The 26,133-nt window shown below is 36.6% G+C and overlaps 2 long non-coding RNA genes across 4 annotated transcripts in view; one reads left to right on the top strand and one right to left on the bottom strand.

Moving 5' to 3' along the window:
• LOC135205440 (uncharacterized) overlaps positions 1-12,105 on the bottom strand; it is a 236,430-nt gene extending 224,325 nt beyond the window's left edge. The window contains exons 1-2 of the long non-coding RNA XR_010312535.1: positions 11,863-12,105; positions 8,319-8,376 (exon numbers count right to left, since the gene is read on the bottom strand). This is a non-coding gene — a long non-coding RNA (uncharacterized LOC135205440). The remainder of the gene's footprint in view (positions 1-8,318; positions 8,377-11,862) is intronic.
• A 247-nt stretch (positions 12,106-12,352) lies between these two features.
• The window catches only part of LOC135205437 (uncharacterized), a 222,642-nt gene continuing 208,861 nt past the window's right edge, over positions 12,353-26,133 (top strand). For all 3 annotated transcript variants that reach the window (XR_010312534.1, XR_010312532.1, XR_010312533.1), the window contains exon 1: positions 12,353-12,485. This is a non-coding gene — a long non-coding RNA (uncharacterized LOC135205437). The remainder of the gene's footprint in view (positions 12,486-26,133) is intronic.

Genomic DNA, 26,133 nt, shown 5'->3' with positions numbered 1-26,133 from the left:
AGTCGGTGGAGTATGAGGCTGAACTCCAGTAAAACGAAAACATTATTGATTATCAGATCTCGTGTAGACTTTCCACCTCATCCTCCCCTTCAGGTGGATGGCACTTTGCTGAATGAGTCTGAAACTTTAACTATTCTAGGTGTAACTTTCGGTTAACATTCAACTTTTCAGAAACATCTAATGAAAGTTTCAGCAAAAGCCGCACGAAAGTTAGGTATTGTTTGTTAGGCCTCATTTATTTATAACACTGATAAAATAATTCAACCTGTTTTAGGTCATTTGTCCTTCCTTTACTGGAATACTGTTCTCCGTTGTGAATGTCTGCTTCTGCCAGAAGTTTATCTCTTTTTACATAGAATAATTCGTGGTGGTAGGTTTCTGTTTCCTAATAGTAGTAGCTGTGATGACTTGGACCATCTACGGATGGTCTATTGTTTGTCACTTTTTCCTAAGTTGTATTTCCACAGAGATCATTCACATTCACAACCGATCCCTGATCCCTTCATCTGCCGAGAGCAACCATATTCGCTGAACAGCAGCACCAATATGCAGTAAATGTGCCTCCCTGTCGAACATCTCAGTTCCGTATCTTTTATTCCTCACACCGCTGGACTGTGGAACTTCCAGCCTCCCAGAGGATGTCGTGCAATTGGAACTTCAGAAGTTCAAGCAAATATGCAATTCATTACAACCCTACTACTATTCTTTTTGCCTGTTGATTCATTTTCATCTGTTTATTAATATTTTTCTTCTTAATCGGCGATTCTGTGGAAGCTTGAATTTCACGTCAATGGCCGCTGTGAGCGTTTCATATGAACAAGTTTCATTTACTGAATAACAATAATAACAAATAGCAATAATAACAAATAACCAATTATGAAACCAATTAAAAAATACATTACAAGCTCGAGCGCAAAGAATAAACACACTTAACTGAAGCAAACTGCAAAATAAACTTCGCTTTCTTATCTCGTTCAGCTGGAAATTGCTAAAACAACATTTTTCGTTTTCACGTGTGAAAAGAAAGCAATCAAGGAAGGACATTAGCCAAGCAAGGAAAGAAGCCTTCGAGATAGAACACTTTCCCTCCTGTAAAAACAATGCTAGCCTTCGCACCTTTATGAAGGTTATTCACGAGCGCAATGGTTACTCTTGAGAGCTCCATTGTTCTGGATGTTTGCGGGAGATAAGCAGCAGATTCTCTTGACCTGTTTACACACCCAGTTGTTTACATTATCCGAAGACCCATTCGATGTATATACGAGTATTTTTGAGTTCCTGCTTCCTGCTTTCGCGGTACTCTCATGCCTCTTACTTAAACCATATTGGCTTGTATTACCTATTTTTTTTCTAGGCCTACACTGGTTAATAACAAATTAGGAATAGTAGAAGATAACATTCTCTATTGGATACCATGAAGATTATACCTTTACGACATTATTTATGGTTGATACCTTGTTCACCTACCCTTGTATGGCTCACACAATTTAAAAAAAACACCACTTTGTGTCTTAAATAAATTAGCCTATTTGTGTATCAATATATTGCATTTGACCCATCAAAAAGAGTGTAACTCTTAATAACACATCCATACATCCCAAATGAATAACAAACGCTTAAAATAGCACGCAAGATGAGTAATGCAAAGGCACATGCATTACAGAACAGCAATCTTATAGCAGAGAATTATGGATGCCTGTTTACTTTGCATACGACAACCACTAGATTGGCCATTGTTGTATACCCAAGGTTAAGTGCATAGCTACAAAACAACCCTTATGACTAATAATAATAAGTATTATTGCAAGTACTTTACAATAAGAATCCTAGTATCGCTATGGTTTGGAAAATCACAAAACACTATCGTTATTAACCACAACACACTAATATCATACGACATTCTTAGTTACCCAACTACTGGTTAATCCACATTACAAGGCTGATGCACCCAATGGTTATAACAAATATACTACCAGTTATATTCATTCCATCATTTGGGAATGACACGAACTACCAATTTTATTTCCCCAACAATTGGTGGAATTATTCACCCTATCATGCTTATTCAACAACTGCTAAAGTGAATAGCCTTAACCTTTAAAAAAAGTAAGACTTACTACTGTGTTATTGGATCAAAGACTTCTAACCTAGATGTCACTTTTCTTTATAGAAATAAGGATTAAAACCAGGGCACATGCATTTTACAATACGGTCTGTACGTACTTAGAAATTAGGCTTGTTTTCTGCTAGCCTAGGAAGGGCTAGCACAGGTATACTGAACCTACTGTAGAGTAATCGACCTTGCCTGTAGTTTTAGTTTCCTTTGTGTGGTACCATCAGTGGCGTAGCTAAGGGTGGGCATGGGCCCAGCCACGAGAATCCTGTGCCCACCCACTGGCCACGGGCCCACTAAGGCATCTCTATTGACAAAATACTTTCAAATATAATAAATGTTTCCCCTCAGCTTGGAATCAACATCAAATGTCTCTTAAATGCATGCTCGTTTTATTTAGTAGCAGATGACTTCAATGCAGATAGGGCTATTGATGCAAGAGGACTGACTGATATGCCAAATAAATGCTCAATATGCTACAATCAGTTACCTAACTTTGATTTAGTAAAAGCTGTAGAATTAATTAAAACTAACAGTTCAACTTGAAGAAATGCATTTAGATCCATCTTCTTTGAGGTGGAGAAGTGTTCACAGCTCAAGGTTTTGATACTTCAGTGTAGACCATCAAGGAAACGTAGAATTTCAACAAAACTGCAGAGGTTTGTTGTTGTTGATTCTATTGGAAAACAGCCAGGAAGCACACACTTTGAGCTGTGTGAAGCATTCAGCATGAATTCACTTTTTTTTACCCTATCGTAGACCATATGTTGTCAGAAATGAAAAGGTGGTTCAGTAATGAAACCTGCACACTTGCAAAAGCATTACAGTCAATTAAACCAACACAGTACGGAATTCTTATCTTTCGAGAAAATGTGTGGACTTATTCATGCCTATAATGCTAACACTAAAGATCTCAAACATGAGCTGTACTCTGCAAAACACATGTTAGAAAGACGCTACAAGGACGTAAGTGATACTGAAAGACCTAAATCATTGTTAGACTTACTGAAAATTCTTAATTCATAAGAGGAGGCATTTCATGAACTCTGCAGACTAGCCAAAATCTCTGTAGTGTTACCTGTGTCGCCAGCTTCAGCAGAGAGAAGCTTCTCTGCTCTGAAATTAATTAAGACTACTCTCAGAAATGCAATGGGCAATGACATTAAGTAATCTAGCTGTGCTATCAATTGAGAGTATCTGAGTTAAAAGACTAGATTTAGAGGAATTTGTAGATAGGCTTGCAGAAAATCACAGGAACAGGAGAATATTGTTAAAATGAGTCATGTCGCAGTAGTCTCCTGCCTCATCAAACATAATGTATAGCAAGCAATTTTTTTCTAATTTTGTCACTTTCATATATATATATGTATATATAGTTATATATTATATATATATATATTATAATATATTATTATTATTATATATATACATATATATATGTGGTGTGTGCGTGTATATATATATATATATATATATATATATATATATATATATATATATATATATAAATATCGAACTACAAATGTCCTTTAATATCTATTTTCTCTACCTCGGAATTAATATATTTTCATATATGTTTAAACCGAGGGGGAATTTTATTAAGCGATAATAGGATGGGCGATCGCCAGGCTCGAACCAGCGAACTCTCAATCCCAGAACTGGCAGTGAAGCCTAAAACCACTACGCCACCGCAAGAGATATAAGTTCTGCCGCCTCCCAACTGAAATACCTGTCGCGCGCAGGTATTTTTGTTTTTTGGAGACTGCACAAGCCCTCTTGTAGTTCGATATTTTGTATATGAATCACGGTAATGTGATATGACTGTATAATGACTACGTGCGGCAAAAGCACTACTACGCTACCGAGGGGGGGGGGGGGGACGAGATTGGCTTGTGCAGTCTCCAAAAACAAAAATATCCTGCGCGCGACAGTATTTCAGTTGGGAGGCGGCATGAACTTATATCTCTTGCGGTGGCGTAGTGGTTTTAGGCTTCACTGCCAGTTCTGGATTGAGAGTTCGCTGGTTCGAGCCTGGCGATCGCCCATCCTATTATCGCTTAATAAAATTCCCCCTCCTCGGTTAAACATATATGAAAATATATTATTAAGGTAGAGAGAATTAGATATTAAAGGACATTTGTAGTTCGATATTTGTATATGAATCACGGTAATGTGATATGACTGATATATATATATATATATATATATATATATATATATATATTTCGTTCATCCATTTAATTTTTTATCAAGAGTAACTATTACATGGTAATATTCTTATAAAAAGTCAATTTTTTTTGTTCTTTATGTTACAATTTCTATATGCACAGGAATTTATGTTTTACATAGCTCACTTTATGTTTTTCAGTTTCATATCTGTAATTCCTATTCTGTAATTATGTATAATTATAGTGTACCTGATTTCTGTACATCTGTTTTACTTGAAACAATAAAACAGAATCACAGATACCTGTATAATGCCTGAATATACACCGCTGGTCTCAGAATAATCCCTAATACCCTTCTCATATGGCTTCAGAATGCCTCTAAAATTGGTCACATTTCAAAATTTTTCTTGGGGGGCTTACAACGACCACCCCGAACCCCTCCAGCTGTATAGGCTTGCGAGCTAGTGCTTGGAGGAATAATCTTATTATTCCTCCAAGGACTAGTGGCCTGCCCCCATATTCTGCTGTGCCCCCTAGGTGCCAACCCACTGACAGACTACTAGCTACGCCACCAGGTACCATATTTATAAAATGTCAAAACAGTTACTGATGCTCAAAACTAATAGGCTAGCTTATGTTACACGACATTATACTAGTACTACACTATTTGGCAATCTTATGTAAAATTCATGGATCCTAGACTTACGAGATAGCCCTACTCTCCAATTCATATGGGGTTAAGTGGAATAGCCCTAGTGTGAAAGATTTTCACAAATTTTGGGACACAGTCTTGCTCCTTAGTCTCCTATAGTGCATAACTTAAATATTATAGTTATGAAACACATCTAGGAACATCCTCAGCTATGCTACCTGCTGTGTTATTTTCCTAGCAGGTTTTTATTAGAGGTAACCACAGGAAGAGTACCACATGAAGAGGAAGAGATTATACCACATATTAGTATATCACGAGAAGGTAGTTGACAAAGTACCAAGAGAAGTAATTAGACTGGCATTATTAAGGCAAGGGGTTCAGAAAAAACACTTAATCTTGTAATAGTTCAGTAGAACACAAGATCTACACTGATGGCAGTGGCAGGTGGATTAGAAAATTAAAGATATTTTTTGGAGTTTGCACAAAGGAATGCTCCAAAATGAAATTAATGGTTTTTCATTTCAAGAGTAACAATGATTTTTATGATAAAATAAATTTTTTAGGTAATTACCCTCTACGTACTCGGCATGGGTTCGACAAGTGTTAAATTGAAACAATCGTTAACAAACGCTCCCAGTAGTTACTCCCCCACCTTTTGTAGGGTGGGAATAAGAGAGCGAATGTTCCGGTTACTCTTAATCTCTTAAGAGGGGAGGAGGAAAGTTTTCAAAGATAGAGGGAGGGTAAGTACATAAAAAATTTGATTTGATCATATAAATAATTATTTTTGAGGTGAAACCTACCCTCTATCATTTCGCTGACTCCAATATTGTGATCTGGAGGCAGGGAAGAGATTCCATTTAACCAAATTATCAGATACAGGCAATCGCCGGTTTATGATGGGGGTTCCATTCTTGCAGTACAGATAAGCCGAAAAATGGTGTAAACCTGGGACATCATAGAACATTGTAAGAAAACCTTATTTTTAATTCTTTGGGTGTCTTGAAAACGACATAACCTGTATTTTGACTGAGCTTATCATAAAAAACCTCCAAATTTTAAGCATTCTGCCCTTTTGGAGCTATGTTAAAGTTCCAGTCTTCTGTTGGATTGGTGTCGTAAACCACGAGCATGCGTTGTAACCTGGAAATAATTTTTGATGAATATATTTGAAGAGCATCAAAACCTTGGAACATCGTAAGCTAGTCAGGTGTAACCCGGGGCTGCCTGTATTATAACTATCCTCACTGCTGCTTACCATATGAATATGATCCCATAGCAAGTACTTGTTGGATGAGGATCTTCATTAATTGAGTCCACTTTCTTAAGAATTACCACCTACCTAATCAAGTTGCTGTGATACCTCACACCTAAAAACAACAAGCCCAAATTGGAAGAAAAGTATTATGTACTTAATCAGCTCAGGGTAGCTTTCCCCAATGAGGAGCAATGGCTCTACAACATAAAATAACATAGTTTACTAAAAAAAAAAAAAAAAAAAAAAAAAAAAAAAAAAAAAAAAAAATCTTTGTCCTCATCCAAGAGTAAACGTGTCTGAAATTGAGTACTGGGTATCTTGCCCCTAAAGGGCTGCTGCTGGATGGGAGAGACCATACTGGGAGCAAAGGCAGGTGAATCTTAGGGACACTTGGATGAATGAGCCAATAGATCTTGCATCAACTTTTTCTGAAGGTCAGATGCAATTTCCTAAACAGTGTGTCCTGGAGGAAGAGGTGATGTTGGTCCAGAGCCGATTTCTGTGTCTGAGTGAATCCCTTAGTGGTAAAGGAGCACCAGAGCTCTCTCTTCTTAAGTACTGCCAAAGTGAAAAGAGAGGAAGGCTCTATAGAGCCATCTCTAATAGCCTTGTTTGGGCTCTATAGAGCCATCTCTAATAGCCTTGTTTGCACAGGACAAGACTCCTAGCAATCTGGTGCTGTCCCTGTCAAAGGAAGCTAAAAAAAAAAAAAAAAAATAAAGATTTTCGTAACAAGGTGGTCTAGCTCCACCGACGAAAACATTATCTTTGAGAACGCAGTGTCAAGAAGAGTCAATGAGAACACAGAAGTTCCCTTGGAAGAGGCAGAGATTCCCAAAGAAGGAACTTCCCCGGTAATGACAGATATATATCTTCTTTGAACTAAGCGAGAGGAGGAAAAAGAACCATCTGAAGGAGTCTAGTCCTGTCGTCCGGATGACTCCTCATTAAAAAGTCTAGGTAGGTGAGACAGGGGCAGCCAATGTACTTCCCACTAGCTCTATCTTCTTATTGAACCTAGATTCGAGACTGGCAATGGCAAAAGGGTTGGAAGCAAGGGAGCAAGGCATGGGAGTAGGTGGATGAAAAGTAGGACGACAAGGGTTAGGAGAAAAGTCAGGAATATAAGTAGAAGGAATAGTAGGCTAACTTCTAAACTAGGTTACGCGTTGTTTCTAGGCTATGTGGCCGTCATTCATCTCTAGAAGCCACTTTCCTTTTCCTAGCCCTTTCTAACTTGTCTAGGTGAGATCTAAGAACATTCCACTTTTTCTCATCCCAATCAACACATTCAGCACAAGTTTTCTCCCTACTACACTCCTGTCCCCAAGACTTACTGCAAACTGAATGTGAATCATAGCAAGATTTAGTCAATCTGGTCTTACAACCTTTGCTACAATAGCGAAGGCTAGAGGGACAAGAATCAGACATGATATGAAAATCCTGAACCTAAATGCTACTAATCTAACAAAGCTTGCAGGCTACTCAAAATTAAGTTTACAAAATACAGTTATACAACCAATGAACAAAAGCTGCTGAAAAACCTCCGATATTTACTTGAGAGCAGCAGAAACAGGAGGTTTTCTGCTGTCATTTCCACTGCTCCCGTTAGTGGGCAGGGCTTGTCACCTACACTAAACTACTAAAGTGCTACTGCTATTTTATAAATAAAGGCTGCCATGCAAATTAGAAACTATAGCTATGTAATTACTTGGTAAGTCACTTAAATCATGCAATGGTTTTCTAAATGCAAGTACATGCTGGAAATATGGCATCAACTAATATCCATCGTTATAGTGAATGGGTCAATTGGCCACAGGCGTGAATAAAGCTCTCCCTCTTTGATTGTAATTATAGCTGAAATATCGGTTAAAACCAATCCCCACACATAACCAGATACATGAATGGACAGACTACATATGCTGTTCTGTTACACCAAAAAAGAGCCAGCTTCCATGATTAGCACTGAAGGCTGCAGACATAATAAAGATGCCCTATGCTCAAGCAATCGAATACTAAAAAGGTAACATTAATGGATTTGCTGCAGGTTACAAATACATCAGCACGTCCTTCAGTTTCCATAACAAAAATAAATAAGAAGCCCTGTGCTACAGCATGAAGACATACCTTGAGTAGGAGCAACATTTTGTCAGTAGGTGGCCTCATCAGACCCAGAATGGAAACCCTGCAAAAGACAATATCCATATATAAAAATCTCTGACAAAAAATTACACTTTACGACTCAGAAGCTAGACACTGATGTAAAAGAATCCCCCCAAAAAAACTCAATCTCCTTCATCCCAATGTCAAAGCAATGGCCCAAGCTGGGATAAGCTAGCTAAATCGAAACGAACCACCAATCAATTATGTGTATTTTTATAAAAATTAAATCTTACCAATGCATTCCTGCCCCAAGCTGATTAGGAACATGGTAATTAGTAACTCGTTAAGGACCCATTACTATCATAGGTTAGGGACAAGGCACCTGGCAACCAGGGACAGGTTAGGGGCATGGCACCTGGCATCCAGTGACATTTTAGGGACATACATTCCTAGGTCTGGCTTAAGAGAGTTAAGTCAAGAAGTACAGTTCTTAGTATTTAAAGTAAAATATTATTTCGATAGTTTTAGAAGTGATGTCATAACTTTTTTTTTTTTTTTGCCATTTGCTTTCACTGAAGCTGTTTCACAGTAAATATTTCCAAGAGCTTGGAGATCATTACTCTAACCAACTTATTTTGAGGAAAATTTGTTAAAATACCATCAAAATCTATTGGGGAAATCACACTTAGATACTGAGGAAGTTAGCCTAACACAAAAGCAATAAACTACACTTACAATATTGGTAAAAAAATGCAAATCACACCTGACAAGCAGTCCGAAATAAATATATGGGTGCATTCCACCACGATGTCATCAATCATCGTATACCCTAACCTAGGATACATATCCTCACCCAGCAAGATTAAATCTCCTTGCCCACTCCACTTACAACAATGATACTATCCCCTGGTGTACTTAAATCACATTAGCTATGTATCTCAACAAATCAGTGTTTTGTATGTAAAAACAAACAATTATATTAAACAGCTACATATATCCTATAGGTAAGCTAAATGGTACAAATCAGCAGATGGGTAACTATCTCTTACATAGTCTGCAAGATGTCAGTTTAAAATCCTGATATGATATTTTTATTTTTATGATTTATGGTGCTCTTGGTCAGGTTAGGTAACAGGGTAAGGACCCAGTACCCTAGTTCAAGGTTAGGACGCATCATCATATCGTACTCTTAAGTTTTAATAGACCCTTAGGTTAGGCTAGGTGCCAGGTCCAAGGGGCGAAGCCTTCCTAGCCAAGTAAGGACTCAACTCCCCTGGCTAGTTAGGGAGGATTAGGCTAAGGACCCAGTACCCTAGTTCAAGGTTAGGATGCATCATCATATCGTACTCTAAATTTTAATAGACCCTTGGTTAGGTGCCAGATCCAAGGGCCCAAAGCCTTCCTAGCCAAGTAAGGACTTAACTCCCCTAGCTAGTTAGGGAAGATTAGGGTAGGATGCATCCTAATACGCCTATCTTACTCCATGACTTCCTTTGTGCTCTAAGGCAAGTTAAACGAATGGCCCTGTATCTCCAGACTAGCTTAGTTACGGTTGGGTTAAACTGCATCAATGTAGCCTATCTGTCATGCTGTATTTTTCTTTTCGAATTTTCTTCGACAAATGTATTTTAGGACTAGGCTATAGTAGTACTCTTGTTAGGCTATTTAGGGGAAACAACCAACTGGACTAGCTAATCCAGTTTTCACCGCGTGTGGATCCACCCTTCGAAAAAGTATTTTAACACGTCCTGACACCGGAGATGGCACCAGTCACGAGTCATTGGTGGTGAGAGCAACAGCTCAAGACCTCTATCCTTTTGAAGTAAGTATTTCCTCCAAAGTTAGAAATTAAGGTCATATTTTAAGATTAAATAGAAGTTAATGAAAGTCTAGCCATGAACAGTGCAAACATACCTCCATGACGCTTTCAAAATTTTTACTTATAACACCGACAATTTAGAAGATTGACGCCATCTCGATGTTTGCGGAGTTGCTTGTGTCAATAAACTTTCCATTCCACGTGCTAAATCCGTACACCACTTGTACCCATAGATGCTGGGGCACTTTCTTCACAACAATCGTCAACAATGACACCAACCGTGGCTTATCCAAGGAAACTACGATGTTTTGATAGAAGAAGAAGAAGAAGCGTGCACTAGATAATTATTTAAATAAATAGTTAAACATCAGTATAAGGTCATGAATTGCATAAATTTTTTACATATTCATGATTACTAATTTGAAAATATTCGTTGTTGAAAAAGTAAATAGATTCCAGACTCAAATAGGAACAGTTTTGCTGTGAACAGTACCTACGGCATTGTTCGCGCTCTTCTATTTCTTATCAGTGTTGCCAATTGATATATGTTTACCCTTCAAACTAGGTATAAGACTTACACAAAACCGGGGAAATAAGTGAAATTAGCATATCTATTTGTAATATATATACATATTAGAGCAATTTTATCATTATTGCATTACTATGAAGACTAGAATTCATGGAAACAGTTTGTAAATGCATCGGCATATGTGTGAAGCTCCACTAAATTGTTGGGGTTAATTGGTTGCAAAAAAGGGATAATAGACATGAATAAAATAAACATTTTGAAGTAACAAAGTAAAGTTAAACTAAATAATGAGTAAAGTAAACAATTAAGGGAATAAAGCTTTGCACCTCATAAAATGTGTAGTAGTGTGCTGCCTGCAACTGTGTTTGTGGAGTGAGCGCTTAGGAACCAGGAACCGCAACGTAGTAGTTCAAGTGCAATTTGGAGTGAATTAAGACCAAAACATGTAAAATTACAATCAAATAAGCACTGTGGAGTTTCAGTTGTGATGGATAAAACCACCGATTACAAGATAAAAATGCATTTCAGTTCAAACCATGACCCCGGGAATAAGAAGTTTCATACTTTCACTAATATAGTCAACAAAATGTTGTTTTATTGTGCTGATTACAACTGCAATCTTGAGTAAGCTCAATAAACGTTACATATATACGCTAACATTGTTCAAATGAGTGTTGGGAAGGCTGGGAAAGATGCTGGATCCTTTGCGGTTACGAACGGCACCTCAGTCGGTGGACGAAAGATTGGATTTAAAAACTGCCTTGAAAACACATTCTACGAAGACCTCACATGCCTATTTTAGTTCGAATGGCGCTTTCATATATCACATTATGTTGATAAAACTTCAGTCTTTTGAATGGTATGCTTAAAGATTTAATTGTATTCTTGTTTCACCAATTACATATCGAGTGAATAAGGCTGATCCACGCGACGACGATGAATCCACTGCGGTGTTTCCCCCGATATACAATTCCTATTTAGCCTACTACCTAGTATTTGGAATTTTGGTTCGATGTTCAACTGAGATGTTGCAAAGGCTGCCTTTTAAACCAAAAAAAAAAAAAAAAAAACCATCAAAGTAACCCAAAGAATGACCTACCTATGATTCCTAACCAGAATGTATTTTCCCATGTAATTTTACTAGTTGCCTGTAAGGTAAAAAAGTGAGAACAGAGAGTACCCGAAAAGAATTCCTTAAGATATAAGGTACTCATACATACCCATAATCTCCATTAGGTACTCTTGATAGCTACTAAATCCAAAATTTAAATAGCCTAGTGGTGATTCTGCCAATGACACCTTACGTAATTCTCCTGACGTACTTCATTTGGGTGATAAACAATGTGATGTTATAATCATAATTCTATTATCACGCCAGTTTGGAGTTAATTTAAGAAAAATAATGAGATTTAAAGAGGACAACACGAACACAATTTGACATAAACTATGCACGAGTAAACAAGTTGGCCTATTGTTTACATAAATAGCCACTTACTAAAATAAAATCCCATAGTTTCTGCATTCACATACTTGCCATGACTCAATATAAGAACCAAATTATACACATAATTATAACACAATATGTAAATAATTATGAAACGTGTATTTACACCAATAAAGTTACTTTTTATGAAGAATTTAAATTAAATTTAAGAACTCAATTCATATGTTTTGATTCTTGGTGACAAATGTAAATAACCACAGGATCCTGGTCTCTCGTAACTCGTTTTCCTTGAGTAGCTAAGTTGTGCAAATATGGTGATCAAATCCTGCTTTTGTAACCTTTCTTCGAAAGCAGTTCGGCTTATCGAGGAATATTCATGTCATATTAAACGGTCTGGAGGTAAAGTAATTACTTCTTTGGAGTAATCAATATAAATTGGTGCGAAATCACTAGAGAAAAAGTAGCCACCCATGGCTACTTTTAGGTAGAAAATAGCCGAGTAGCTAGTTAAGCCTAGCCTATGACTATGTATATGTATACCTAAACCTTTGTGAACTGTAGGCCTGATATATAATCTAGATTTCAAATTTTCTGTCATAAATGCCCCTACCTTAATGCCTGTCGTAAGAATAATGAAGAAGTGTTTAACATTACCTAAAATGATAAGATGCTTCTGGTAGATTTTAATTCACATGGCATACCTTAAACCTAGCCTAGGCCTAAGGATTGACTGATTATGAAATTTAGGTCTTGAGGACCAAGCATCGGAACCCATCAGTATTATTCAGGGCTCTAGGCCTAAGGAACCCATCAGGATTATTCAGGGCTATAGCCTAAGCACTGCAGACTTTTTTTAAATTTCTGATTGCACTGTTGAAGCTAAGTAGGCCTTAACCACCAAAATGTGAGGTATCAGATCACCTTACTAGGCCAAAAGGTGACCATTGAAGCTTCTCTCTCTACATCTCATCAGCTCTTTCACATAATCTTGTATTATTAATTACATTTCCCAATTTATGTGATGCACTGAAGGTTGTTACTTTTCCCATCTAAAATGTATAGTAATGGTATTTGTCTCCAAGTTGGCTAATTTTACAAATAGGAAAGTTTGATGATACAAGAAACTAACTTTTCCTAGGCTAATGAAAATATACAAAACTGATAAAGATGAAAATGAAAATACTGGCATGTCAAACGCTATAGTAGGGAAAAATGAAACACAGGTAAAATGAGAGCATAAAAATCCAAGAGATTTTCATGTTTTATAATAGTCTACATTTAGTAGTGCTAATCAAGTGCAGTTTTGTAAGGAAAATGTTAGTATATTTTGTGTTCATAATTCTTTTAATACTTTTATCTTCAGCTACGTCCCCGTATTCCTAATGGTATTAAATTCTTATTTATTTTTCATTTATTGTTACTCCTTAAACTTTTTATTGTCTTCACTTTTTGAGTTCTGTTCAGTTGAAGTTAATGTTCCTTCAGGTTTGTTTATTATTATTGTTGTTTTTTTAATTATCAGTTCAGTTACCTCTGTGATTTATGCCTAAATATAGGACGTCAGTAATATTTTACTTAACCCAAGAGGAGTAGAGAAGGTTGCATAGCCTCTCAGGATAATTAATGCACGAAATGGACCATTAATCAGGACTATGTAAGGCGATGCAGGGGTAGGGGGAAGCAGAAGTATCAGGGCTTTAGGCCCATGTCCCTGTAAAGTGATTTTGAAAAGCCTATATTTGTATGGTGTAAACACTTTAGCTTATGATTAATGTGGTGGTATTGAGGTCAAGTTCATTTTTATAATTATAGTGAACATGTATTGTATTTTGTTACATGGGATCAGAAAATGAGGTTTATTGTATTAATATATGGCTGCAATGGAAAACATATTCGATTTGCAAACCAAGTTTGCCATGACCTGAAATGAACAAACTTGGCTTCTGGTATTAATCTCAGTTTGTTTATGATGTTGACTCTATACATTGTCCATTTGTCTTAGCTCAGTAAATGGCTGTAAACTCTTATGTATAACAGTTATTGTTTGTATGACACTGTAGCAGCAATATGCTTAGGATACATCCATTTTACTGATATTTTTTGCTTGTCTATTTTTGTGAAGAATTTACATATATGTCATAAAAATTATAAAGTAAATCTTTTAGTTTATGCGAGAATACAAGTTTGTATGGTTAGTGAGAGGGTGAACCCTATCCTCTCACTTGGCAGAGCCTCCACTTTTTATTCTACACTTGCACTGCCTGTGCTTTTGTCCTGCAAGTGTTTGTGTTTATCCATCCCGTAGTAGGGTTGTACTGGAGGTATCCTCTTGTGTTTGTGTTTTCCAGCCTTCAGCCCATTTTAGAGCTGGATAGGATGGGGGCTGACAGTATTTTCATATGGGTTATTGGAGTCGTTACTGTTAGCCTGAGGCCAAACTGATTGTTAAAGCATTAGCTACTAGTGCTTGCTACCTGTATTACATCACAGTACTCAGAAACTTGTCTAGTACCCACGTACAATCCAGGTCAACATTTCTATAGTTATAACAGATTTGGTTGCTGTTCGGTGTGTCAGCACGTTTTTAGGGCACAACAATGGCCTCCCCAAAGCCAGACCTTTTGCTCGTGTGCAATGCTAGTATCATATAACGGTACTTGGTATCCGACTGAATCAAATGAACATTACGAGTCAGTTCTTATTCTTCCAACGTCCAAAATCTTGAGGATAAGCAGTTGCTCAATTTTCTTGTCTTGGTACATCTTTCAACACTTAAAATGGCTGGTCAAGAGATAGGCCCTATATATACATCTTTCTTTAAATATGTCTCTTGAGAAGGGTTAGTTTTGTTATTCAGGAAAAGATCTGGGGTGTGAGCAATGTCTTTTCTATTTTAAGATTGTTCCTTTCACTTTCGTGAAAGATAATTTCAATTAATGCAGTTCTAGTTTGATTCTTAACGTTGCGTCGGTTGGCATTCATTCATAGGTGGCGCCAGTTCTCAAAGAAACATCATATTCATTTTAGCTGTGAATCTAAGATAATTTACTGAATCTGACATCATTTATTTCCTGACATAACTCGTTAAAAACACATTGAAATTCCCTTCCCCGTGTTATATAGTTGTATGCTATTTTGGCCAGCTGTAGAACACTAAAGCCCGAGGACAAACATGAAAAAATGTATGCAAATATACTGTAGATAATTGGCAGTGAACAACACTGCTTAATTGGATTCTCGCATTTGCCATACACTTTGTTGGCATTGGTGCCAAGCTTCCCATTAACCTTTTCTCTTCAGAGCATCATGTTTTTCTTTATTCAAAACACAAAATGAGTTTATTAGTTTTACCGCTTTACGGTCATGTGTTATTTTCAAAACTCAGAATAACAGGGGTTAGTATTGCATACTTAATTCACAAATGCTGGAATTATGGATTTAATGTATAAGTAGTGTAAAGGCCTAGTCCCTTATCTCATATATATATATATATATATATATATATATATATATATATATATATATATACTGAAGTTTCAATAAATCTGAGTTGTTTTATTGTACCTGACATAATTTTGTACTGCTGTGTCATTTACATTTGTCACTATATCAAACTCCACTGTTGTCGAGTCATCTGAATCGTGGGATATAGGTATATTTTAAGCAAATATCCATTCATTCTCCATAATCGAAACCCCTGAAGTGGGAATTACAGTCCCCTTAAACCCAAGAATCCCGCAAATCCACGAGACGAATGTCTCTGCGCGAAATCCGCAAAACTTAAACACAAGCAGAATATTAAATATTGTATCGACACGAACGAGGCAAATGAAGAGCTTATCATTCTTGCTGGGAACGAAAAAAAAAAAACTAGTGCAAACACGCGTGGGGACCTTTAATCAAACAAAGGGACACTGGAGCGAAATCACTTTCAATAAGTGATTATACGAAATTAATTGAGAGAGGAATTTCCCCAATAACGGAGGTGTGCGCGTGAGAATGAGAGTTGCTGATAGGTAATCTGTGAGAGAGACTATATATATATATATATATATATATATATATATATATTATAATAATAATGATATATATATATATATGTATGCATATATAGACGTAAATTATATATATAATATATATATATATATCTATATATATATATATAGATGTATATATATGTATATATATATATATATATATATTATATATATATATATATATATATATATATCTATATATATATATATATATATAATATATATATATATATATACTATATATATGTATATATATGTATATAGACGTAATATATATATTATATATAAATATATATATATATATATATATATATATATATATATATACATATGTATATATATATATATATATATATATATATATATATATATATATATATATATATATATATAATATATATAATATATATATATATATATCATATATATATATAGACGTATATGTATATATATATATATATATACTATATGTATATATATATATATATATATATATATATATATATATATATATATATATATATATATATATATATATGATATATATATATATATATATATATTATATATATATATATATATATATATATATATATATATATATATATATATATATATATGTATATATCATATATCCATATATAGACGTAAAGTATATATATATATCTATATATATATATATATATATATATATATATGTATATATATAACATATGTATATATATATAGATATTATTATATCTATATATCTAGATCTATATATATATAATATATATATATATATATATATATATATATATATATGGGATGGGAATAAGAGACCGAGACGAGGTATCAGTAGTAGTGTAACAAAGGAGGGTATAGGTTGTATGTAAATGATTAGGAGAAAAGTGAAGTATGAGGGAGAAAAGGTACGTACGTACGAAGGGTTGCTGAACCAACTCTCTCTCTCTCTCTCTCTCTCTCTCTCTCTCTCTCTAAATTAGTCTTATTTTGTTTACGCGCCATTCCATCCCTGTCATTTCCAAAATTTGTCTATTATGTCACTGACAAACACTTTATGTATCGTTAAGATATTCTGATATGCTACAGTCTCTCTCTCTCTCCTCTCTCTCTCTCTCTCTCTCTCTCTCTCTTTTCATCTGCGCTTCGAAATTTCCCTCCTTTTGCCAGAGGCACTCTGGTGTTCCGTTTTTATTTAGTAGCTTTTTGGAATACCCCATCTTGAAACCTTCTGGTCAACTTTTACTGGGAATTCAGAGGCACAGTTCCCTCTTTCTTCATTATCCTACGCGACGAGAGAGAGAGAGAGTGTTCCGATGTTTGGACTGGTGATTGAAAATGAGGGAAGTTTATGAATGTTCCCTGCGGGGTTTTATTCATGTGGGAATGGATTGGCAGGGAAGTTCGGGTCTGTTTTAAGAAGTGTTTTAAGAACCTTACTCCTTCGTGTGTTAGAATTTGAAAGCCAACTGAGAGAGAGACAGATCGACCTCAGTTAGCTGTAGATTTATATCATAATGATATGGTTACAAGTAAGATTAATGTATTCAAATAGGTTATGGCTATGTCATTACTATTCTGAATTCTTCACTTGGTCATTAGAAGAGAGAGAGAGAGAAAAAAAAAACAGCTGCCTTTATGCTTTCAATTTAATCTGTAGAAGAGAGAGAGATAGAAAGCAGTTGCCCTTTGGTTTTAATTGATTCTGTAGAAGAGTGAGCAAGAGATCATTCTCAATTGAGACTTGGTTCGCGTTGCTGACATCTTATTATAACAGACAATAAAAAGCAACAGAAACAAACAATTATAACAGAGGTGGTGTCTTTTTGGTGGTATTTCAGTGGTTAGTTTACTAAACTTTTGAGAGAGAAATTAGTAAAGAAATTTGCGAATAACGAAAACATACAGCCACACCAGGTTGCTTTATACCCAGGAAAGAGGGTAGGCTTCCTTGCACAGCAAAGCACAGGGGCGAATCTGCCAAATATTACTGAAGCTCATTTCTTAGACATCCTATGAAGGGGGGGGGGGGTTTGTTTAGTGTTGTCAGTGCACCTCAGGCTGTGCACTTGTATGTAAGCGTTACTTACGGTTCTTTGCATCGTTCCTTCGGCCTCTAGCTGCAACCCCTTTCATTGCTTTTACTGCACCCCCGTTCATATTTCTCTTCCGGCTTATTTCCCATCCTCTCCCAACATTTGTTTCATAGTGCAACTGCGGGGTCATCCTCTTTTGACACCTTTCAAACCTTCCTTACTGTCTGTTTCCCATTCAGCGCTGAATGACCTCACAGGTCCCAGCGCTTGGCTTCTGGCCTAAACTTTATATTCCAATTCTAGAGTTATCGCAATGAATGATTTGTCCTAGGCTTAGGAGGGGAAGCCCGTCCAGTGATCTCTGCTAAGGGCATCAATTTAAGAATCACGGCAAATCCTTGAGGTTATCGTATAATGAATTTCCTTCTCAAACTCATAGCAATTTCTCTTACTCTGTCTCCCTTTTGGGCGAGAGTCATCGAATTGCAGCGATTTCAGAACTGTTTCGGCGCTGATTGTGTGATAGCGTCGATGTCTGAAGGCGATCGAGATAAATTTGCGAGGGAAGAAGAGTTCGGTGGGCAAACTGAGGCATTCTTTCTGTTGTGTTGTTTTCGTTGTTGCTGCTCTGTTTGTTGATGGACTTACTGTCATTGTTAGGTCGTCTTCTTTGGTACCTATTTTCGGTTAGATAAAACTGGGCTATATATATATATTTATATGTGTGTACTATATATCTATCCACATGTATATAGTAATTATATATAACATATATATATATATATATATATATATATATATATATATATATATATATATATATATATAAACATATATATAGGTACTGTCGGCCAAAAAACTCGTGGCAGAGTTTCATAATTTTTCGTTCACCTGCCTGACGCACGATTCATGCCTTATTTATCTATTTTTCTTTTCAAAGATGGAAGAAATCATGTGTAATGACGTTAAAAACAGTCACTGATATCTTTAGAACATTTTGTTAAGTTACTGTGTAAAACTATTTTCCATATGGCAAAATTGACGTGAACGAAACGAAGTGATAAAAAACGTCATATCACAACCATAGATATACATTACCAAATAGATAGGAGACACCTATCACTAGTAGTATCGCATAAACAGTTCTTAAATTATCATTTCAATATTAAGTTGAAGGTAGTTGAACTATTCCATTTGTTAAATTTTACAGAAAACATTGGAATCTCACAAAATGCTATCATATTTAAAAACAAAAAGAAAAAAAAAACGATATCTTAACAGTGTGAACCAGGGGACCACACACTATTGCTTTTGATGTTATGTGCACGGGAATCTAATGTCAGTGTGTCATTTATCGGTCTTAAAAAACATCCCTCGATGAGCGAGAGAATTATTGCACTGCATTCGGTGCAAGTTCCTGTTGGAGAGATATCAAGAAAGCTTAATAAACCGAAGAGAATCACACATAGATGAATAAAATGGTTTAAAGAACGGCAAAATTTAGAACATGGGCCTAGAGGTGGAATACCTCGAAGTACCACAAGAGAGCAAGATAATACAGTAGTCGTAAAATGTTAGCAGAGCAACATTCATTTGTGAACTTTGAATTCTAGTGCCTCGTCACGACATTGCTGAACCAGGAATCATAACTAGCTCTACGCTTATGACTGGTGTCTGATGAATACTTTAGATGGAGAGGAAGAGATTTTTAAATCTACACTTGAAGTCTTTGAGAGTTGTCAAATGAATAAGCAAACTTATCTTTGATGGATGAGAGATTCAGTTAGGCTTACTCTTTTTGTTTTGTTTTTTATCGGTGGCCAGTGAATACCACGGATAGGGAGGGAAACGTTTCAATGATGCATGCATTTTTTTTCTTCAAAACCTAAAGAATACATTTTGTTGGGAGATACTTTATTAGCATCGGCCTAATCCTTCCATCGCTCCTATACGCCACCTCCGCTCTCTTCTACATCTCAGGCAACTAGATCCGACTTCTCACTACGAACTCCATCTCGTGAAAGCGTCACTAATGATAACGGTTATTTTAAAATTCCCTGCACCGACAACGGACGCCTTAAAATGCATGTTTATAAAATATTTTCTGTTCAAAGAAACTTTATCTTTCATTCCACAAAACATGTGCATACACTCGTGTTACACCCTGTAGCCGTCAAAGAGCAACCAAGCAGTAGGGTTTTCTTGAAAAAAAAAAAACATATGAAATAGACTTAAACGAGAACGTCACCTTTCATATTTCTTATCCTTTCAGCTACTTATGATATACTTATGGTAGTAGGTCTAGTAGGTATACATGTGAAACTAATTTGAATTAATTTCTATTTAGAAGAAATGAATAGCTACAGAAAGATCAACCTCAGAAAGCTTTATGGAAAGTAAGCCTTTTTTTAATGTATTCGTCAGTTTTGACTCCCACAGCTTTCCAAGGTGTCCAAATGAAACAGGATGATATGCAAGGAATTCGATAAAAAATAAGACTGAATTATATACGTTTGGTTTTTTTATTGTTGCTTTTTGACTTTGAATAGCTAGGTCTGACTTATGAAAAGGATAAGAAGAAAGGCGAACATGGCTAATAAAACGAGAATAACGGGAATAGTCAAATAAAGCAGATTAATATATATAATATATATATATATATATATATATATATAATATATATATATGTCGATTTAAATTTCATTAATATTACGTATCCGAGAGAGTATGCTGCTGAAAATCAGACCCTAGGCTAATGTGGGAAAATCAGAAGTCCAATTTAGGCCCACTAAATGTATTATGCAAATTATTTTATTGATAACGACAAAATTAGTTTAACTAAATATCGTTTTCAAAGAACGTTAACGCCTTGATGTATTATTTATCGGCTGTAGGAGACGAAATGACAACACCCCAGTGCAGTACGATATGTTGAGTCAAGACTCGAGCGGAAGCAAAGCCAACTTCAAAATCTTCGGTATGCTGTCACGAAGCTAGAGTTGAGAATAAGATTAGAAATCGTGAACCCATCGGTATATATTTTCCTTACTTTGCAAAATAATTATCTTTAATACGTTGAATAAGTCTACTCAGTTCTAATGTAATTTATTTCAATTATAGCACCTTTGAAAGGAAATGTTATTTTATTGTTAAGTAAATAATCTGGCACTGCATATGGCAATATTTCCATAACGAACAATGAAAGTAGAGGAAAAGACCCCATATAGACTCCACTTTTCTAGCCCCGCCCCCCGCCCCCACCCCCCAAGGGGCGCTGGCTACCCCCCTCCCCCCTCCTGATTGGCTCATGTACGTACGTGAGGCCTAAAAGGGGCGGGGCAACCCCCAAAAGGGGCGTGGCCACCCTGACCCATATAGACTCCACTATTCTGGGGGGGTGGCCACCCCTGACCCCAAATTGACTCCATTTGTATTATAAGCTCATGTACGTACATGAGCTCATAATTGACTCCATATGTATGATAAGTTCATGTACGTACATGAGCTCATAATTGACTCCATTTGTCTTACAAGCTCATATTAGGGGGGCGTGGCCTCCCCTAACCCCAAATCGACTCCACTTTTCTACCCCTGTGACGTCACATAACTATAAGGGAATAAAACCATCCTTTCAACCTCCACTATTCTGGGGGGCGTGGCCACCCTGACCCCAAATTGACTCCTGTGACGTCACATAAACTATAAGGAATAAAACCATCCTTTCACCTTCCACTATTCTGGGGGGGGCGTGGCCACCCCTGACCCCAAATTGACTCCATTTGTATTATAAGCTCATGTACGTACATGAGCTCATAATTGACTCCATTTGTAGGAAACGTTCATGTACGTACATGAGCACATAATTGACTCATATGAGCTCATATTAGGGGGGCGTGGCCTCCCCTAACCCCAAATCGACTCCACCTTTCCTACCCCCTGTGACGTCACGTAACTCTAAGGGAATAAAAACCATTCTTTCAATCCCATGACATACCCCATGTGACGTCACGTAACTCTCCGGGAATAAAAAACCGACATTTCAAGCCCTTCACCCCCAAATGACTCAACCTTTCCTAACCCCCTGTACGTCACGTAACTCTCCGGGAATAAAAACCAACATTTCAACCCCTCACCCCAAATTGACTCCACTATTCTACCACTGTGACGTCACGTAAACTCTCTGGGAAAAATAAAATTTCCATTCTTTTCAACCCCTGACCCCAAATTGACTCCACCTTTCCTACCCCCTGTGAACGTCACGTTAACTCTACGGGAATAAAAAACCAAACATTTCAACCCCTCACCCCAAATTGACTCCACTATTCTCCCCCTGTGACGTCACGTAACTCTCTTGGAATAAAACCATTCTTTCAACCCCTGACCCCAAATTGACTCCACCTTTCCTACCCCCTGTGACGTCACGTAACTCTCCTGAATAAAAAACCACATTTCAACCCCACCCCAAATTGACTCCACTTTTTCTACCCCTGTGATGTCATGTAACTCACGGGGAAAAAATAAAACTTGACCCCACCCCCACCCGACCCAAATAGACTCAGTTCACTGTTTTTTTGCGACTCAGTCCCCTTTAATTGTTTTCAAAGTAACCGGGACGTTTACCTCATCCTCCTCCTATAAAATCTCTAAATTTATATATGCACATTGCGAATATACTCTCTCTCCCTCCCTCCCTCCCTCCCTCCCTCTCCCTCTCTCTCTCAGCCGTTTACATTTTGTTTTATATATATATACACAGCTGCTTAGATATTCAGAGTATCATGATAAAAGGATATTTGGCGACTGACTTCATCCACATGTGATATCTCCCCCAATAACCATATCAGAGTCAATGTTATCTGATGATGAATCACGCACACACACCACACATATGAAGAAACGAGACCTTATCGCATATTTGCCCAGCTGACTTCACGCCAACGTGAAAATTTTATTTTTCATAGAATTTGAGTCATAATCTAGGTGGCGAACACAAGGACAAAGGTACACTTTCAATTTTCGTTTATTTATTATACCGAGTTTGAAAGAGGTTGAAAAATCAAATTACAGACGGAATTGTTATTTTATATTTATAACCAATCCTAAATACAGGGGAATGAATTAATATTCCATACAAATACATACATTAGAAAAAAACTGTACAAACACGAACGCGATAATATGCGCATTCGCTTTTTCAAAAACAATACTTCAACGAAACATACTACGACTACTATATATTTTCTAACCTGTTCCTTCACATCACAGCCCTTAGTATATACCACAAACATCTTCTCAGCACTTTCCCGACCGTGTATCGAAGACGACGACGTTTCATCTAACACCTCAAAGCTTTTAAATTTAGCTAACAAGTTTTTCACTACTTGTACGAAGAGGTTGATGAAGCCATGGCGAGAGTTCACGTCTTGATGTGAACAATCCTTCAAGTCATCCACACATGACTCATTTTATCAAAATCAGTATCACGTGACTAAACAGCTCCGATATCATTGTTCCTAAAATGTTAATAAGCCACCCACACACTCGCCATCTTGTTTTTTTTTCGCATGTCCCGCCCTCACCTTCCCACCCCCTCCTCCTCCTCCTCTTCCTCCCTTTTTTCCCCATATTTCACCACGTTTCGATTTGCTTTTTAATGGCCATATTCCTTAACATCCAATCTTTAACCCCCGCCATTTCAATGAAGTAGCGATAATTCGAAATATTATCAACGTGGGTTTTTTTATTCCCTTGAAATTCTCGAGCTATATCTAAAATATTATAACCTGCGAGCGGATGAGTTAATCTCCTTCTTCATTCCATTACCGTGTTAGAATCTTGTAAGTGCTTAACAAAAGCCGTAACGTATGACTTTTGGGTTCTTTTAAAAAATATTGGAATAATACCTGTTAAATCGGGATTTGCTCCTTTTGCGAGTCGTGTCCCTTTAAATTGTTTTCAATGTAATGGGGGCGTTTACCACCTCCTCCCTCCAGTCACTGCACCTACATTTTCTATAGGAGGGGGAGGAGGATGGAGGAGGAGGTCCCGTGAGCGATATAGCCGGCATAGGTGGTTTTGGATATTAAGGGAGACGTGTCCGCTACTACTAACAGCTGCTGTATCCAACTTGCCAAGTACCCTCTAGGTTATTAAATATCACCCATCACAAAAAACCTCTTTTCTATTCATTAACCTCTCATAGGGGTAATGGCAGGGATAACGTAAAACTCCTTCATTTTTCAAATTAAAAAAGACTCCCTACCAAACTCGCAGCAATAGGCAATAAAACCGATAGAATAGTCCCCCCTTTACGACTTTTTCGTATATATTTTCTTCTTAGATATGGACTTTTGTTTTCAAGGACACAAGATGGAATTTCTCCGTCTACAATTTCTTAAGTGTTTAATAAATTCTTCTTTATCTTGAGTTAGATTTACCACAAAGAAAATTTCTAAAAATTCCGAGAGAGTAGACACCAAACCACCCGTTTAAGATGGGAATAACTTTACTTCTTATTCACTGGGTGATAAACCAGAGATGAATAAAATAAAGTTTTATTTTTACGTATTAAAGGTTGCTTTACGGTTCATATCCGTACAATTTGAGATTCATCAAACCAGGAATTTGATTGACTCGGATAACCTTTCCAATGAAACGTAATATTGAGTTTTATTATCTTTACCTCCTCCTTCCCAGAATAGTGATATCATACGTTTCTGGTAGATTTGTGCGAATTAATTCTTCACGATAAAAATACGCCCTTTATTTCTTTCACCCGCTAAATCTTCCAAGAAGTATACGACCGGATTTTGCCTTGTATCCACTTTTCGGATTTTAAAATTTCCAGAGTATTTTGAATTGTATATCCCCTCCTAAAAATTTTGCGTTGCGACGCTCATCGGCAATACGTACAACGTCTCCAACATTCAGAGCGAAATGGCGGGAGGATTAACGAGACAGCCTTTTTAACATGCTCGAGAATTGACGTTCAATGTCATCTCTATCCGTTTAATGCGTGAACCTCATTGCGGGGTGCGACCCAAACTTCTATGGGGGGTATGATTTATAACTCTGAACAATGTCGCGCAAGACGTTAATGTATTTTTTAAGGTATTCTTATGTGTGAGATATCTATATATACGACCCTTAATAGTCCTTATGACTCTTTCAGCATATAGAGGATTTTGATTTCTCTCGAATAAACGCTATATAATTTTTTATATTTTTTACTATCTAGATATTCTCTGACGTGTTTGTTATAATATTCCCTACCCTCATCGCTATTCAAACGTGAAATTCCAAAAATTCGGTAGATTTCGATAACCTTCTTCAAAGCGCGACGCTAGTAACACCATCCTTCTTTTTCAAGGAACAATTTGTAGATATCTGGAAAAACACGTCAATAAAGACTAGCAAAATATTAAACCCATTATTATACGAGCTAATTTGGACATATCAGCTAAATCGGTGCTCGCTATTACTCGGTTTTAGGTGACATGATTTTCTTCTGGGGAATTTTTTTCGAGTGACTTTATGCAGTGTGTAAGACTTTTGTCCACGTAAGAATTCTTTACATTTTCACGAGTAATTGGCTATTCAGATTTTTCGCTACTCTGAATAAAGAGTACCCACCCCGCTGAAACTACCCACAAACCCCGTGCATCTCCGTACAAAGTTTTTAGCAGTTTATCCCGTTCTTTATCCATATTGGTAAGCTATTTGATATTTTCCGTTTCACCCAGAATATTAGTTCGGATGCTGTAACACTTCAGGTGTTGACGGAGCGAAGTCTACTAACAAATAACCCAATTAGCGGTTATGTGATAGGGCCTTTTTATATATGTCCGAAAAGGCTGAAGCTTTTTGACGGCCAAATAACTGCCGACTAAGTTTTCAATTTGACTAAAATCACGATTTTTCATTAGAATATAATGTGAGCAATTCAAGCTTATACTTCTACTAAAACTTTTC

The sequence above is a fragment of the Macrobrachium nipponense genome, chromosome 24, assembly GCF_015104395.2.
Source record: "Macrobrachium nipponense isolate FS-2020 chromosome 24, ASM1510439v2, whole genome shotgun sequence".
Lineage (NCBI taxonomy): Eukaryota > Metazoa > Arthropoda > Malacostraca > Decapoda > Palaemonidae > Macrobrachium > Macrobrachium nipponense.
This window is presented reverse-complemented; position numbering and strand designations above follow the sequence as displayed.